This window comes from Misgurnus anguillicaudatus, chromosome 23, assembly GCF_027580225.2.
Source record: "Misgurnus anguillicaudatus chromosome 23, ASM2758022v2, whole genome shotgun sequence".
NCBI lineage: Eukaryota > Metazoa > Chordata > Actinopteri > Cypriniformes > Cobitidae > Misgurnus > Misgurnus anguillicaudatus.
In genome coordinates this window covers 12442644-12460074 of record NC_073359.2, presented here as the reverse complement: position 1 = coordinate 12460074, position 17431 = coordinate 12442644, and the positions used below count along the sequence as shown (strand labels likewise).

The 17431-nt window shown below is 35.8% G+C and overlaps 1 long non-coding RNA gene across 1 annotated transcript; it reads left to right on the top strand.

The window, feature by feature from the left end:
- Positions 1–6477: 6477 nt before the first annotated feature.
- On the top strand, positions 6478–10885 carry LOC129430987 (uncharacterized). The gene is made up of 4 exons (XR_012366000.1): positions 6478–6846; positions 7582–7614; positions 7741–7886; positions 9558–10885. It is a non-coding gene; the product is annotated as an uncharacterized lncRNA (long non-coding RNA).
- Positions 10886–17431: the final 6546 nt, after the last annotated feature.

Genomic DNA, 17431 nt, shown 5'->3' with positions numbered 1-17431 from the left:
ATCTTCTCATGTAAAGCTGCTTTGCAACAATTAACACTTGTGAAAAGTGCTATATAAATAAAATTGAATTGAATTGAATTGAATTCGCGTCGTGCCTAACAAAGCCCCTTAGCTGTTATAAAATGCACTGGTAACCCACTGCTTCTTGGTGCTTATTGCTTTAATAACTAGCTTTCGGTAACAATGCCATCTTAAACTCACTAAATTCATGAGAGTCACTGCACAACATACCTATGCTCACTACAAGTCCAAGATGGGAATGGGTTACTTTAGATGCCTAACCAGGGCTGTGTTTCCAAAAAGCATTGTTAGCTACCTATGGTCGTTGCTAACTCTATTGGTAACAAAAATTGCGACCATAGTTGCTTTTGAGAAGGTTGGTTGATAAAAAACAATACATATTATTCCAAAGAATTCCATAACCCATGTCCATATAACCCATATATGATATCTAGAATAAAATTCCATATAACATGAAAGCAATATTGCACAAATAGATAAAACTTCACAAATTATACTATAGAGAGAAAATGATTCACCCCTCCCCGTAACACTGTAAATGTTGAGGCTGTTATTTCACCTGTAATAGTCTGATATATTTATTAGAGTAAACATGCCTACCTGGGGCCATTTAATACAAGTTAATATGTCCTCTGTGTTCATCATAAATTTGAGGCAATTCCAAGACAATCGAAAATATTCTTTTTATTACTAAAAAGATAGAAAACCTCTTATTCTTCCTTCAAGTAAGACCAGCAGTGGACGTTTAGTGCACCTCTACAGATATATCGCATCCCTGGGAGACATGAAGCCCTGTATCTATCATTCATTACCAATTCAGACTGCAGGCCAGATGATACAGGCTTCTGCTCTATGGAATTGCAATGTCTTTCCCAGGATCATGATGTCTTTTTGATCCAATTTCTGTTTATAACCTTTTAGATATCATTTAAATAAAGAAATAGGCCTACAACAAATCTAGATAGGTGAAAGATAAAGAAAATAACAAGTTATCACAATATTGCACATACATGATAATCATTTAGCACCATGTTGTATATAATAGTACAATGGCATGCATATCTGATACCATCCCTGCACCCTGGTACCATTACTGGACATTTTCTTTAAGTCTTCCAACCTTCTTCATTGTCTCCACTTCCTCTCCATTTAATACAGTTCAATTTCCTAAAAGTGTTTTGACAGGACAAATGATTTGCGATGATTTGCAAAAGTGTCGTCTGGGTTTGCAGGAAGGTGAGCAGTCGGTTTGGTCGCCCTCGGGGTGTCCCAGAGGGCGAGAGAGTGATTAATAAGAAGCGGTGGGTTGAGTTTAACCCCTGCTATCAGGACTGCCCCGTGTCAACACATCCTGAGTAATGATCCCTTTTCAGAAACCATGATGGATCACTGACCCCAGATCTGTGGAAAGCATCCACCCAAACCAGGAAGTGTTTGTTTGAGAGGGCTCTGTCCGTGCCTAACATTACCAGGTGATGGATGAGATCATCCTGATAAGACTAATGCAAATGCTGGATCTGTAAAAACACAATTTCCTTATGGATTTAAGAGGGAAAGCTTGGCTATTTGCACAAAATTTGGTTTTATGCAGAAAAATGTTGCTGGTTTATTGTCTGCTCCGTCTGCCTGATCTACTTTCTGTCGAGTTTTTCAACACAGATGCACTCGGGTGTCCTGGGGCAAGACAATGAAAAATGACTGGGAATTTGTCATAGTTAAAGGCTCTGCTTCAAACTTAGAGAGCGGCATGTTGTCTACCTAGCTGCCTACATGGGTAACTACTGTACTGAGTCACCATCCAAACTGACTGGTTTGTAATTGCAGCTATATGCACATCCCTTGAAAAGCACACATGGAGATGACTCACAATTGAAATCAATACTTTTTACAAGGATAATAATCAAATAAACACAAATAATAAATTGCATACACATACACTGACTAAAAATCATTTGAAATTAAATTTGCAATCCATCTTTGGTGGATTTATTTTACTGAGTTTGCAGCAATGCATGATGGGATTGACTTCACAAAGAATGCAAGGCAGAATTTAGCCAGCAGAAAATATCAACCTTTTATACCAACCATTGTGTTTAGACTGATTGGGAATACACACCAGAAGTGAATTTAACTATTTGCGCAAGTAGATTACATACAAGTCAATGCAAAGACGCAAATAAATGCAAACTCATGCGGTGCATTGAGAATGATGCGAATTGGGCAGTGCCATTGCCACAAACCCACGCTATTCCATTCAAACGCGTCTCCCGCACAAATTGCAAATATTCAACTCAAGCCGAAAATTTGCATGACACGAAGTCAAATCCCGTGAGAAATCTAGAGCGATTAACAGGATGCTTCGCATTTGGTGTGTATGCAACATAAAGGGCTCATTATAGTTCTGTGGATGTCCTACACAATAACATCCATGTCATAGGTTACGCATCGGTTTTTATTTATACTTCTATGTCGTTGTCCACATTGACGTGCAATTATGTAAACCGCTAGCAGGCAGTATCCATGCGTGTAACCACAATAGCTATGAAACAGTCAAAAAAAGCAGCAGCTTGGCCAATAAACCCACAAACGAACAAGAAGCAGCAGCTTGTTGAGTATGATTTGAAAAGACCAGCAGTGAAGGAGGTAAATAGACAGCCACCTTTGTTGCAGTTTCAGTTAAAGCAACACCAAAGAGTTTTTTTTTACCTTAAAATAACGTTTCCAAAAAAGTTTCAGTGGTTCATCCACTCAAAACAGGGTGAATGGCACTTTCACATTCGCTTCGCAGCCCTCTATTGGCCAAAACCGCACTAAAGAAGTTTCCAACCGTCGGGTAGTGGTCCTGTAGTTCGAGTGAAAACGAAAAAACTTGCTTTACGGCAGACCTACAATCCAATCAGAGCCAGTTATGCTGCAGTATTTACGACAGTGGTAATGAACAATTACGGTTCTAACCTGTAGGGGGAGCAAAGAGCAAAAAGTCTTTAGTATTGCTTTAAATCACTCCTCAGCTTTGCCTGTCTTTTTTCTTACTGTCGCAAACGTAAATGCCTATGACGAAAATGCGGCGCATTTTTTTTACCTGACGGGAGGGGTTCTAGTGGACCAATCACAGCGCTTGCAGTCCACGTAGAATGGACACACTGTTCAAATTTTGGTGAGGTGCTCGTCAGCCTACGCAGAGCTACGCTAGGGTGACCATACGTGCCATTCTTCCCGGACGCATCCTGGCCAGGATTTCAGTGCGTCTGAAAGTCGTATTTGTTGACCGCATACGCCATTCAGTTAAAAACATAAGACATACAATCGTAGTTTCATTCTTACCTTAAAATTTAATGGTTGATTTCTGTAATAATAATAATCCTCTATGAAGGCAGTCGAAAAATACGACTTCCGGAAGACACACCCACGTCCGGGAAGAATGGCACGTATGGTCACCCTAAGCTACGCGAAGCCTACAGATAATCTATGGGGTAGACCTTACTCACGGCTATACACTGTAAAAAATGTCTGTAGAAATTACAGTATTACTGGATATTACTGGCAACAAGCTGCCAGTAACTTACTGTAGATTTGACATTTATGTTATTTACTGGCAACAGTTTGTTCAAAGTTCACTATATATCTTCTACAGTAAGTTACTGGCAACCAGCTGCATAATTACAGCAAATGTTTTACAGTGTAACTTGCAAATAAGCCATACTGTAAATATCTTAAAATGCTGCCTATCTAGGTAGCACACTTCATTTTGGAGAAGAGCCATAGATGATCCAAGCCCTAGACATATGAGACAAGCGTTAATCAGCAAACTGATGTTCACTTCCTCTCATTCATCACTTATCCCTGTTTATCACCATACACGTCTTCTGTTTGGGGGCAAAACACCGTCTTTAAACTCCTGGGTCCTGAGATATTACATTCAAAACACCTTTGATGTCATGGCGATATGGGTCTTGTCAGAATGCACAGAGTCACATGCAGCAGGTAGAGGCATGTGTCTCTCAGTCTTGTATTTCTTGAAGTAATTCAGAGGGAGGGCTTGAGAGGAAGAGATAAGGTGAGACAGGATAAGATCAATGCCGGAGGAATGCGACCAGCTTAGGCCTGAAGGCACAACACAGTCTGGGACTATCATAAAGAATTTATCACAGACGGTCGGCCGTCACGGCAGCCTCATCTGCTGATTAATCTGATCATGTGACGCAAACGATGACTGTACGGTTTGCACTGCAATGCATCGTGGGATGTGGAGCAGAGAGGGGTTTTGTGTACTTGGCAGTGGCCTTACTCACCTTTTGTGTTATATTAAGATAAGTGTCTGAAATCAGGGTTAAATAAGGGTCAGAGTTACATGGAAGCTATAGCGCTAGATAAGGTAATGGTGCTTTATGGAGAAAACAAAACTATAAACCAGGAGGACAATGGAGAAATATCTAAATGACCAGGTTTAAGAGCTGCTCACTCAGTTAAGATTCATTGTAAGTTCGGTCAGAAATTATCACACAATAAACCGAGACAGGGAGATCAAGGATTGTATCATCCAATTACATCAAGTAAATAAATAAACAAACAGATATAAAATATTGATTTGGTTACAATTATTTTATTACTTTAGAAAGAGGCCATATAATGCTATGAAACTACCACTGCCACAGGGATGACATATTTTTGTAGGCCAACCCCAGAAGTTAGCGGGACACTAAAAAAGCCCATTCATTTTTCCCATACACTCTTAAGAAAAAAGGTTCTTCAAAGGTTCTGAAACGATGGTAAAGGTTCTATATAGAACCATAGCTTACTGAAGAACCATTTTTTGCTGAAATGGTTCTTTGTCTTGGCAAAAGGGTTCTTTAATTCCCTCCTTTTTTATTTTAAATTTAGTCAGTTATTTTCAAGCTGCCTCCTGATTATTTTCACCTGTAAAAGCCCTGAATCATCAGTCCTGCTGAACCGCCTGCAGACTAACAACACAAACAGGTAAGAGAGGAAAATAATCATCATTTACTGTTAAAAACATTTTGAAAATTGAAGTTTTGTGTGTTCTTATTGTAATTTATTTATTTTATAACAGGTAAACGTTATACTGTAAGCTTCATTCCCTTTAAAGCAAGTAAGCTTCATACTGTTTTTAATGATATATTTAAGGGACTCTGCTTTAACAATGACTAGGATAATGATTTGTTAAAGTGTTCAAAAGCATATAAATGTATATTTTACATTAAGTTTATGAAACTAATTATGAAAAGAATGTGGTACAACATGTTTAGTTTTTTTATTGATATTTCAGAGTTTTCATATGTGAGGTAATCTTACTGGGAGTGAAGGCAGTATGACCGCTTGATACGAGAGACACATTCTATTTTTAAAGGTGATGTATGCATGTTACTTTCAATCCTGGCATTAAAATAATAATATTTACTGTTTAAACATTCTGTAAATTGAGGTTTTGTATGTTTTTGGTGTACTTTATTTCTTTTATAACAGGTCATCATAATGTGAGCTTCATTCCCTTTAAAGCAGGTCATCTTCATATTGTTTTAAATGATATATTTCAGGGTCTCTGCTTTAACAATGACTTAGGATAATGATTTGTTATAGTGTTTGTTATAAAGCATATACATGTATATTTTAAATTAAGTTTATTAAACTAATTATGAAAAGAATGTGTTACAACATGTGTTTAGTTTTTTTTTATTGATATTTCAGAGTTTTCATATGTGAGGTAATCTTACTGGGAGTGAAGGCAGTATGACCGCTTGATACGAGAGACACATTCTATTTTTAAAGGTGATGTATGCATGTTACTTTCAATCCTGGCATTAAAATAATAATATTTACTGTTTAAACATTCTGTAAATTGAGGTTTTGTATGTTTTTGGTGTACTTTATTTCTTTTATAACAGGTCATCATAGTGTGAGCTTCATTCCCTTTAAAGCAGGTCATCTTCATATTGTTTTAAATGATATATTTCAGGGTCTCTGCTTTAACAATGACTTAGGATAATGATTTGTTATAGTGTTTGTTATAAAGCATATACATGTATATTTTAAATTAAGTTTATTAAACTAATTACGAAAAGAATGTAGTACAACATGTGTTTAGTTTTTTTTATTGATATTTCAGAGTTTTCATATGTGAGGTAATCTTACTGGGAGTGAAGGTAGTATGACCGCTTGATACGAGAGACACATTCTATTTTTAAAGGTGATGTATGCATGTTACTTTCAATCCTGGCATTAAAATAATAATATTTACTGTTTAAACATTTTGTAAATTGAGGTTTTGTGTGTTTTTGGTGTACTTTATTTCTTTTATAACAGGTCAACATACTGTAAGCTTCATTCCTTTTAAAGCAGGTCATCTTCATATTGTTTTAAATGATATATTTCAGGGTCTCTGCTTTAACAATGACTTAGGATAATGATTTGTTATAGTGTTTGTTATAAAGCATACACTGAAAAAAAATGGACTTAGTGGGTCTTTGAATTTAAATAAAATAAACATGTATATGCAACACAAAATATTTATATTCCTTGTGTAAACATAATTTAATTGATTAGGATTAAAATGTTTTGTTTGATTGTAAAATGAACACATTATTCTCACATTGATTAAAATTGATTGAATTGAATACTTAAAGCAATAAAATTGGGTTTGAACACAAAACGGCACCTCCTGAGCAGCAGGGGCAGTATAGTTCAATGAAAGGACGTCATTTGCCATAAAAGAAGAATAAAGATCGTTTGTTTTGGGCGCCAAAATGAAGACTCAGCAGCAGTCAGTCAGTCAGAAGAACTCTCTCAGACGGACACCACGTTATTAAAGTAAGTTCTATTATTTATTTATGTTCGCTTCATACGTGATATATATTCACTAGATAGACTATTTTTGTTTACAATATGTAGCCATTGCAATGACTTGTAGTAAATATTAGTTTGGAGGAGGTTGGTGGAGTAAGTTAACAGTCAGTCAAGCTCATAAAGAAAAACACAGTGTTTTAAAAATGTCAGCTGTTTAACGTTATTTCACGTTTGGTAGTTTTATCCGAGTTGAAAACTGTCAGCTTTGAGTTGACTTTTGAGGCACTTTTTACTCAGCTGTTCTATGGAAACGTATCAGGACAAATAAAACGCTAACCAAAAGTTATTCTGTCCAGAGTAACGTTATCCATGTAAGTAATTTACCAGATGATATCAATTGACTAAATTAATAATGACATTGCGTATGAAACAAACGGTCTACTTAATCAGATTATCAGACCCGCGTCAGTTATTCATGACTTCGCTACGCCACGAGCAACACTTGATTCTATTAGAAAAAGCTTTTTTAAATGTTTCGCGTGACGTCTGGTATATTAACTGAAAAAAAATCGCTTTGAAGTGGCCACACCTTAAAGCTGACGTTTTCAGAAGAGAACCTTGTTGTTTTAAGATCTCATTTTGTCCAAAATTGCGTCCTATGACAGATATAATACTTATTTCATTATTGTTCTGTGTATGTGTGACCTTCATCATTTGAGGTTATGTGTTGATTTCACCTCTGAATATTTCCTCTTATAGGTCCATCATCCTTGCACACACTCAAAAGCATTGGTAAGTCATTCCTATCACTGTTTTACTGCTGTTAGGAGCTATATCTTATTTTTGTAACTAATATACAATTATTATTCTTTGACTCACAGTACTCAAATATACAATGATTGGTTAATTTGTTTTCAGATAAATGCTGAATTTAAAAGAATCACTACTGTCTTATGTTCCTGTGTCACCTGGACCTCCAATCCAAAAACCTGAGGAAACTCTTCTATCAGAAAGGAGGACAGCTAGCAAAAAGACTTGGAACAATCAATGATCAAATGACAGAAGTAAGTAATATAGATTCATAGACATAAAAATGTGTAAACCTTGTTGGAAGTACAGAAAATGTAGTATGTTTTAGTTACAACATCTTTTGGCACACGGGTCATTGAAACACCTGGGAAGATTTAAAGGGGTAGTTCACCCAAAAATAAAAATTCTCATCACTTACTCCCCATCATGTTGTTACAAACCTGTATAAATGTCTTTGTTCTGATGAACACTAAGGAAGATATTTTGAGGAATGTTTGTACCCAAACCAATCATAAGCCCCATTCACTTCCATAGTGGGGGAAAATAATACTATTGAAGTGAATGGGGCTCATGAACAGTTTGGTTGCAAACATTTCTCAAAATAAATATCTTCCTTCATGTTTATCAGAACAAAGACATTTATACAGGTCTGTAACAACATGACAAACAACATGACAGTGAGAAAATGAGAGAATTCACTTTTGATGTGATTGTCAGGTGTGGTAGCACACACTCGAAACGTGGCCTCTTTATTTAACTCATTCCAGTGTAGTGAACACTAGGGATGCTCCGATCAGGATTTTTGCAGCCGATACGATCACCGATTTGTAATCTTCGTGATCGGCCGATACCGATTCTGATTTTTTTAAAGCTGATATGCAAGCTCTTTGATGACTGTAACTGTTACATTTTTTCTAGATAAAATAATACCACGGCTGTTGCCTTTGTTATATTACTTGCATTAATTAGGTATATTATTGTTTTAATAGTGACTCAAATAAATAAGCACAACAAATATTTATTCTGCATAGGGAAATTTAATATGGCTTTAAAAAGGCTTATGTCTCCTAAAAGTACTGAAAATAAAACACTTCATAGACTTTACTGTATTAATTAAATATACACGCATTCGTATGAAATATAAAAATTCTTTAGTCAAGAGCAGAGAGTGATTTTATTAAGAGATAAATTAGGTTACTGCAGCTTTAAGACGTTACAGAGAGAGAGATCGCTCTGTTCACGTGCACTGATGACAGGCTGCTGTGTGTGGGCGGCGGCTGAACGCAGACAAGCAGTTGTGAGGAAAATAAAAGTTTAAACGCTCAAAACTTTAAAACGCATGCAAATAAGAAACTGTTGGCATGAGGATGCAATTGTCCGTGATATATGTGTTGTATACGCTGTTTGATGGGGATGTGAAGACGCCTCGCGCTGTTGACCGGAGCATGTCCTCATAGAAAATACGCATATCTCTGTAAAGGCAAAGAGAGACATACAAATCTGCACGCCGCACATGAGCAAAGGGTTGTAAAAAGTGCTCGTGCTACGTAAAAAAATGTCTTTAATTGCAGCCACATTCAGGATCCTTTTGATGACAAAAGTAAACAGAAAGATCGGTTTATGAGATCGGCAGATTTAGCGAGCACCGATCGAGTCATTTAATGCCATTATCGGCCGATCGATCGGAGCATCCCTTGTGAACACACACACACACACACACACACACACCCAGAGCAGTGGACAGTGCAGCTGCCTTGCTTTGTAACCCATGTATTTGTTACCAATTGTAACATGCTGTGGCAATGCACATGGGTCTGTATACTTACATTTATATTTGTTTGCATTGTACTAATTTCCAATGACACTTTTATTGTAACAGTAACCTTTTTTCTGTTTCTTTAACTACATTTGTTTGTTTTGTACAGGGCATGGATGAAGTTAGCATCAGTGAGGTCATTTGAAGACACCAATGTTGGGATTTGTGCTCTCAAACAACATGCTTCTTGTGATGCAGAAGAGGATCTTTGTATAGTCCTGGAAGCCATGAAGGTGTTGCAACATCGTGTTTGAGCTGATGTATGCCTTAAACCTGATCTCCGCTTTATTTTTGAGGAAATCCAAACTGCATTGAGAGTAACTTTAACGAACAGTTTCTTTCAGTGAAAGGATCAAAAAGACTGTGCTGCTCATTTTTGAATTTTTTATCTGTTTTAAGTGTTTTCTCTTATTAATACATTAACAGTTTGCTGCTCAGAGTCGATTTTGGAAATGGTTGTTGTATTTTGTTTTTGTTGAATCTTTGATTTAACAGTTTATAAATGCTGTAGCTCTGACTTTCTGAAGGAGTGATATTTTCCAGTTTGTAAATCCATTTTATAAATAATAGTACTTACTGTTTTGCATGTCTCTTTGGAATGCAGTGTTTGTGCTTTAGCACTTCTAAATTTACTGTGATAGTAACTATTTTAAACATTTGGGTCAGTTTTACAGATGGGGCTTTTCCTAGTCCCAGACTTTTGCAATGCCTTAATTTGAAAACGTATTGCACTGACATATCTTGACATATATCAGTGCCATTGTTTTGTCTAAAGATGTACTCCAGTGTTGTTTTTGCAAGGTAGGTTTGTTTGTAAACTTTATTTTTGTAAAAATATCCTAATATAACTAGGGCCTAGTCATGGATTAATCTACAACCTGTTTGGGAAATTGCCCCTTTATGTATGTACTGCATGTGCTGATTGTTGTAATGGTTATTGTCTGTTATTGAATTAATGTGTAGTGATTTAAATGAATTGATGATCTGAAAGCAGTGGTTTGCCCCAATATCACTAAACATTTGTACAAAACTCTTTGCTTTTTATGCCAATGCAAATGTATTTTGTATTTAAAAAAAATAAATAACATTTGTATAATTATGGATGATTATTCTGGTGCCAGAGACATAATGAAATTGCTTTAGAGTTACATAATCCCATAATATAAGCATTAAAAAAGCATGTTGGAATTAGAGATGAAAATCTAGTCCCCTTACATAATAAAATTACTTAAACATTACAAAATAAATGTGTTATAGTAAAGAGAAATAGCACTTTGAGTCAACATATTTCTATTAGACTACTTAAAGTAATTAAAATGTTTTGGTCTGACACATAAAAATTAATTTGAGAAAATTATTTTGGTTTTAAACAATCGGATCATGTGGGACCGATGTACACATTAAAATTACGTAAATTGAAAGGATTTTTTTTTTCAGTGTATACATGTATATTTTAAATTAAGTTTATTAAACTAATTATGAAAAGAATGTGGTACAACATGTTTAGTTTTTTTTATTGATATTTCAGAGTTTTTGTATGTGAGGTAATCTTGCTTATGCTGGGAGTGAAGGCAGTGCATGACAGCTTGGTATGAGAGACACATCCTGTTTTTAAAGGTGATGTATGCATGTTACTTTCAATGCTGGCTTTAAAATAATAATTATTAACTGTTTAAACATTTTGAAGATTGTGTGTGTGATCTTGTGGCACATTTACCACAGGCAGCTCGCCCACTCGTAGCATTGAGTTTTAAAGGTGCAGGTACTTTTAAATGACCATAACTTTCTCAATTTTCTACCAATTTTTAAACGGTTTGGTTTCTTACAAACGATATTAATGTGGCTATAATTATGGAAGCTTTAACATGTTTCATGAAATTATTATTTATTTTAGTATAAGTATGCAGTGTCATAGGTACATTTTTGACGTTTATAACAAACCAAACGTTTGAAAATCGGTAAAAAAATTAAGCAAGTTTTAGTCATTTAAAAATTACCTGCACCATTAAAAATCAATGATACGAGCTGCCTGTGGCAAGATGGCCGCCAAATGTGGACGTTCCACTCAATTGGCCAGCAGCGCGGGCGAGACATCTAGCCTTTATACATATCTATCTGTCCAATATTTACTTTTCAGTATGGACCTGCAAAACATAACTGTAGGCTAATGATGATAGTTGAACTTCAGCCTAAATGCTAGCATATTGCATTAACTAGCATATACTGCTAGCTCAGCGGTCACAACAACATTGTACTTTAATGTGTAATTTAATGTTGGGACATTGATCATGACTGTAACGTCACAGATGATGTTATGTTGAGATTGGCCTGTTTCCTGGTGTCTTTTGCATGCACAAGGTCAAGGAGGAAATAATCGTGTCTGAAGCTCACGATATGTCTTTAGCATGTACAGAACTCTAAGTATTCATCTATGACTAGGTAAATACAGTTTTACATTCTATGGCACCTTTAACAAATGTTAATGACACACATTTTGTCCAACAATTTAATCTTCACAGATGAACACAACTTTTATAAAGTCTAAATGCGAACCAAAAACAAATTTAGACTTCAACAATTCTAAAAGTTGTGTTCATCTGACAGTGATCAACTAACACGTATGTCAACAAGATTAACAGATGCTATAAAAATATATTGTTCGTTTTAAATTCTTGTTAGCTAGGTTGATGTATGTCTTTTAGTCACAATTTTTTACTCTCATTTCTATTTTACTTCATCCTTCTCAGGTGTCTGTATTTCACATACAGACTCTCTTTTTATTGTTATTGAAACGGCGAGCACTGTCGTGGGTTTGTATTGTTTGAACATCATGTTTTCATTTTGGTGGAGTTTGACCAGATCATGACATCGAAGTACTGCGAAAGCGATTCATAAGCACTGTTCTCGACTCGTTCTCCCTTCGCTGCCGACAATTCATGAATATCAGTCATGTGACCTTTTACGTCATCTGCTCTTTTTCCGCCATTTTGAGTACCTACCGAGTACTAGTAGGCTACTGACAAGCATAAGCTAGCTTGCTACGATTTACGGATTTCTTATCTTTTACTGTCTATGATTTGTACGGATACAGTAAATGGCTATGACAGACAACATTTCGCACCTTGACTGTCAAAAAATATCTTGGTTAGGGTGTGATCCCTACTCGATCCCTGATGCGTCCTTCTAGACACTGTCTGCTGCTACCGAACTACCACTATTTTTACAACACTAAGAAGACACGACACAACATAAAACTTTGCTCGAAGTATCACCTGGATCTCTACACATTAACGCGAGCATTGAAAACATTGTTTGTGTACACAGAGTTTACTAAAAAGAAAGGTTTGGAACAACTGACTGGTTGTTTTGGTGTCTTTCGCCATCTTTGCCAGACATAAAGAATCGATTTCTAAATGCGAATGAATGAATCTTATATGAGACTCCGTTTTCAACTAGAAGGTCAATATTGTTTTTCACTTGCGAGAAAACAATGAATTATCCATGCATTTATATGGAACTATACTTTAAGAGCTATCCATCTTTACTCTCCTTCCTCCTTAGGTCGCATTCGGAGATCAATACCTCTTGACTGGCAAGATGCGGCGAGCAGACATCAAAACAGACAAAGTCAGTTGTTCAAAACCTTCTTTTTAGTAAACTATGTGTACACAATTGTTCGAGTTCATGTGTAGAGAACCATGTGATATCTCGAGCAAAGTATCATGTTGTGTCGAGCCTTCTTAGTGTTGTAAAAATAGCGATTTTGATGCTCACAACATATTGAAGGCATAGCTTCTAGCTCTTTTGCGACCACTTAGGTACTCAAAATGGCAGAAGACAAGTTTGAGATGTGAGTGACGTCAGCTGATATTCATGAACATGAGTTAATAAAAATTACAATTTTTACTCGCATTTGGCGAGTGTAGACTGAAGGATAAGCATTAGTATTAGTAAGACTTGCCATCATAAACTCCACTAATAAGTTCTGGTTGTACAGGAAGCACTCTGTTTCCACAAACTTTAATGTTAGCTTGAGAAACTGCAGAGAAAAGTAGAATTATGGTTTAATTAATGTTTTGCTTTAAGCGGAAACTGCTGGTGGGGGGTCAAGCTACATGGGTTGGCGTTTTCCCACAATGCTCGGGGTCTGAGTGGGTGTGTTGTGTAAGAAACTGGCAGTCTCACAGCACCTGGTTTCATCTCTCTGCCCTGTCATTAACAACACTGAGTCAAGCTCACTCAGCATGTGTGTATTTTTTTAAAGGTGTGCGTGTCCCTGTTTATTTCAGCATCACTAAAACGTAGATTGATTTAGTCCTTGCACTTTATTTGCAAACGCACTTGTTCTATTTCTGTTGTTTAAAGGGGACATTTCACAAGACTTTTTTAAGATGTAAAATATATCTTTGGTTTCCCCAGAGTATGTATGTGAAATTCTAGTTTAAAATACAATATAGATAATTTATTATATGATGTTATAAATGCCACTTTGTAGGTGTGAGCAAAAATGTGCCGTTTTTGGGTGTGTCCTTTAAAATGCAAATTAGCTGATCTCTGCACTAAATGGCAGTGCCGTGGTTGTATAGTCCAGATTAAGGGGCGGTATTATCCCCTTCTGACATCACAAGGGAAGCCAAATGTCAATGACCTATTTTTTCACATGCTTGCAGAGAATGGTTTACCAAAACTGTTACTGGGTTGTTCTTTTACACATTTTCTAGGTTGATAGAAGCACTGGGGACCCAATTATAGCACTTAAACATGGAAAAAGTCTGATTTTCATGATATGTTTAAAAGAATAGTTTACCCATAAACAAAAATTATTTTATGGTTTACTCACCCTTGCGTCGCGAGTTATTTTTGTGTAAAATAACATGAAAATTAAATGTTGTCTAACTCCGTGAATACGAATATGTACTTTCCTCACAGTAAATGTGGCATCACAAGAGTTCAAAAGAGGTTAAACTCGATTCTTAATTCTTTGCCAAATCGTTCTGTTTATCCTTAGGATTGAATTATTTCTCTCTCTTTCATTATCTTCACATATGTTGATTTTTCCATTATTCCATACTCTATGTTTCACTAAACTGAGTGTGTTTTGGAAGCGCAGTGTCGGTCTCATGTTCAAAGTCTTCCATTGCTCAAGTTCACATCACAGAACGGGCGGTAAAGGAGCTATGCTGGTCATTTATAAATGGATGGTAATACTCAGCTATGTGCACTGTAAGTAAATCTACTTAATGTAGATTTTTGTGCATAAAATACATCACTTGTAAGTCACCGGATAAAAGGATCTGCTAATGAATAAATGTAAATGTAAGAAAAAGAAAATGGAAAAACGTTTGGAGTCCCACAGTTAATGTCTTTAATTCTGCGTTTTAATAAAATATATAGAGTCTATTGAATTACCCTTGATAAATCTCAAAAGAATGCTCAACCTGTCCACTTAAAAATGCCACATTCAAAGACATTTTGTGTCTACCGAGTCCAGGGCTGGCGTCAAGGGGGGGCATTTGCGGGCCGTGCCCCCCCAAACAGGTTGTTGTGCCCCCTACACAGTTTTTTATTAATTTAATATATATCAAGAATAATTAGAATAAATGAAACATGTTTCATGACTTTTAATGTAATTAAATGAGAAAAATATAGTTGATATATGTATTTTTAATTAAAATAGATCAGTTTCTCTGATTGGCTGTATTGTGGCGTCTCATGCGTCTTTACGTCTTTCGCATATTAATGTGACTTAATACTAGCAATGTGTTTTTTCACTGCTTTTTATGGATTGTGTAAAATATGGATATTAGAACATTTAGAACAAACCAGCACCGCCTGCTCCATCTGACTTCATGCAAACACCGATTGGCTCAAACTCGGACATTAGAGGTCGAGGCGGAATTTTCAAATCTACAGGACACTGTTTTAAGGAAGTTTAATTTACGTAAGCCTAAATGTGAAGTGTGGCTATACACCATTAACAGCATTGTGACAATAATATGGTAATACTGATAAGTTTGTGATCTTATGCACTTTATACGGGAAATTAGAAATTTTAATGCCTTGTTTTTGCAAGTTATTGTTGCTAATTGCCTGCCCCCCGTTGGAAGCCGCGTGCCCCCCTGTTAGTTATGGTCTGGCGCCGCCTCTGAGCGAGTCACTTAGCTAAATGAATAAATCATAAAGCAGTATATTCTCATATATAGTTCAGACATTTAAAATTGGTAGATAAGCTAGGTGTTAGCAGAAAAGGTTTTGGGTTTGAACATGAGATTTAAAAATGTAATCCACTGTACTGTAATTTGTTTTGGATAAAAGCGTCTGCCAAATGCAAAAATGTAGATGTATTCTCTTACCTTCTCGTCATCCCAAACTTGACCAAGCTGGATGTTTTAAACTATTTTGAAGAAGAAGAGCTTGTGTTCAGCTTTATGTAAATTTTATAAGGTGCTAGCCGCAGACCGCAGTCCATTCCAGACCCATTCCAGGCCTGCCGACTTCAGCCCAGATCCAGTGTCTGGTTTAAAGTGCACCCTTTTTAATTGCTAAAAAGCATATTGTAAAATTTTTAAGCTTCAGATCTACACTGCAAAAAATTATTTTCAAGAAAGATTTTCTTAGTATTTTTGTCTTGTTTTCAGTAAAAATATGTACAAATTCTTAAATTAAGATGGTTTTTCTTAATGAGCAAAACGAACCAAGAAAATACGTCTATTTTTAGACCAAAAATATTAAATTTAAGTGATTTTGTGCATAAAACAAGCAAAAAATCTGCCAATGGGGTAAGCAAAAAAAATCTTGAACATTTTTCTTAAACACTAAACACTAATTTCTAGATATTTTTACTGAAACCAAGACAAAAATACTAAGAAAATATTTTCTTGAAAATAATTTTTTGCAGTGAACTGATTTCCTCAAACGCTCTGATTTTGAACAAAGCTTGTCGATCTGAAAAGCGCTGTGTCCCTGATTGGCCAGCTAATCTGTACAATATGATTGGCTTGAATACCTCTGATGTCAACCGGAAATGTGACGCTCCTTACCATGTTTGAAAGATTCTGTCACAATGCAATGCAAACAGGAGTTAACTTGCAGGCTGAGTCCGAAGCGGGAGGAATTATGATAATGTCGGTCTTGTTCACGTCAACAGGACCAGGAAGTAAACTTTTAACTACAATCCGTGTGTTTGTTGTAGTCCAAAAAAAGAGATTTACGTTGGAAACGATAACTCGCATCATCGTTTACTTTGGGGTATGTATCGTTTGCATATCGTTAATGTACTAAAACACACTTACAGTACACACCAAAGGAAATGTAATCGGAATCGGAGAATATTTGCTCTTTAAAACTAAAACTTTAGAAAGTCATGCATGTAGGAGATAAACAAACATTTGTTCAAAATATTATATCTATGATCATATCAGCAATGATAAAATTATACATTTATTTATAACATGCTTTTAAATTTATTTGGAGTTTTGAAACCTATAATTTGATTCAGTGCTCTTGTGCTTGCAGGGCATGATATCCCATTTTATGTTTCTCATAAATGAACAATTTGTCTCACAGTTTGTCTATTTTCTTTTCTGTACAATAATAGTTTGAGAGCCAGTTTCAGCTCTGAGCGAGTCTGTCTTAACCATAATTGAATCAGGCCTTATTTTCCAGGAATTTAATCAAATGATCATAGTTTGATCATAATGACTTTAGTTTTGTCTGTTACTCATAGGAAAGAAAAATCAAATAAGATGTCTTTTTTATTGCTTTATTGTTTCTCCCTGAGAGCTGTAAGATGAAGTGGAGAATAAAGCGTAGATGTCCTACTTCTCTGAATGTTCTCATGAGAAACAGATCATAGTAATCTTGCATGTTTCTTGTCTTGTTTTCCAAGAAATTTTCATTGTCTGATTCATCAATATTTCTCTTAAAATTCTTCCAACACTCCCAATAAGACACAATAATCCTTTTGACCTCATATTGCAATGT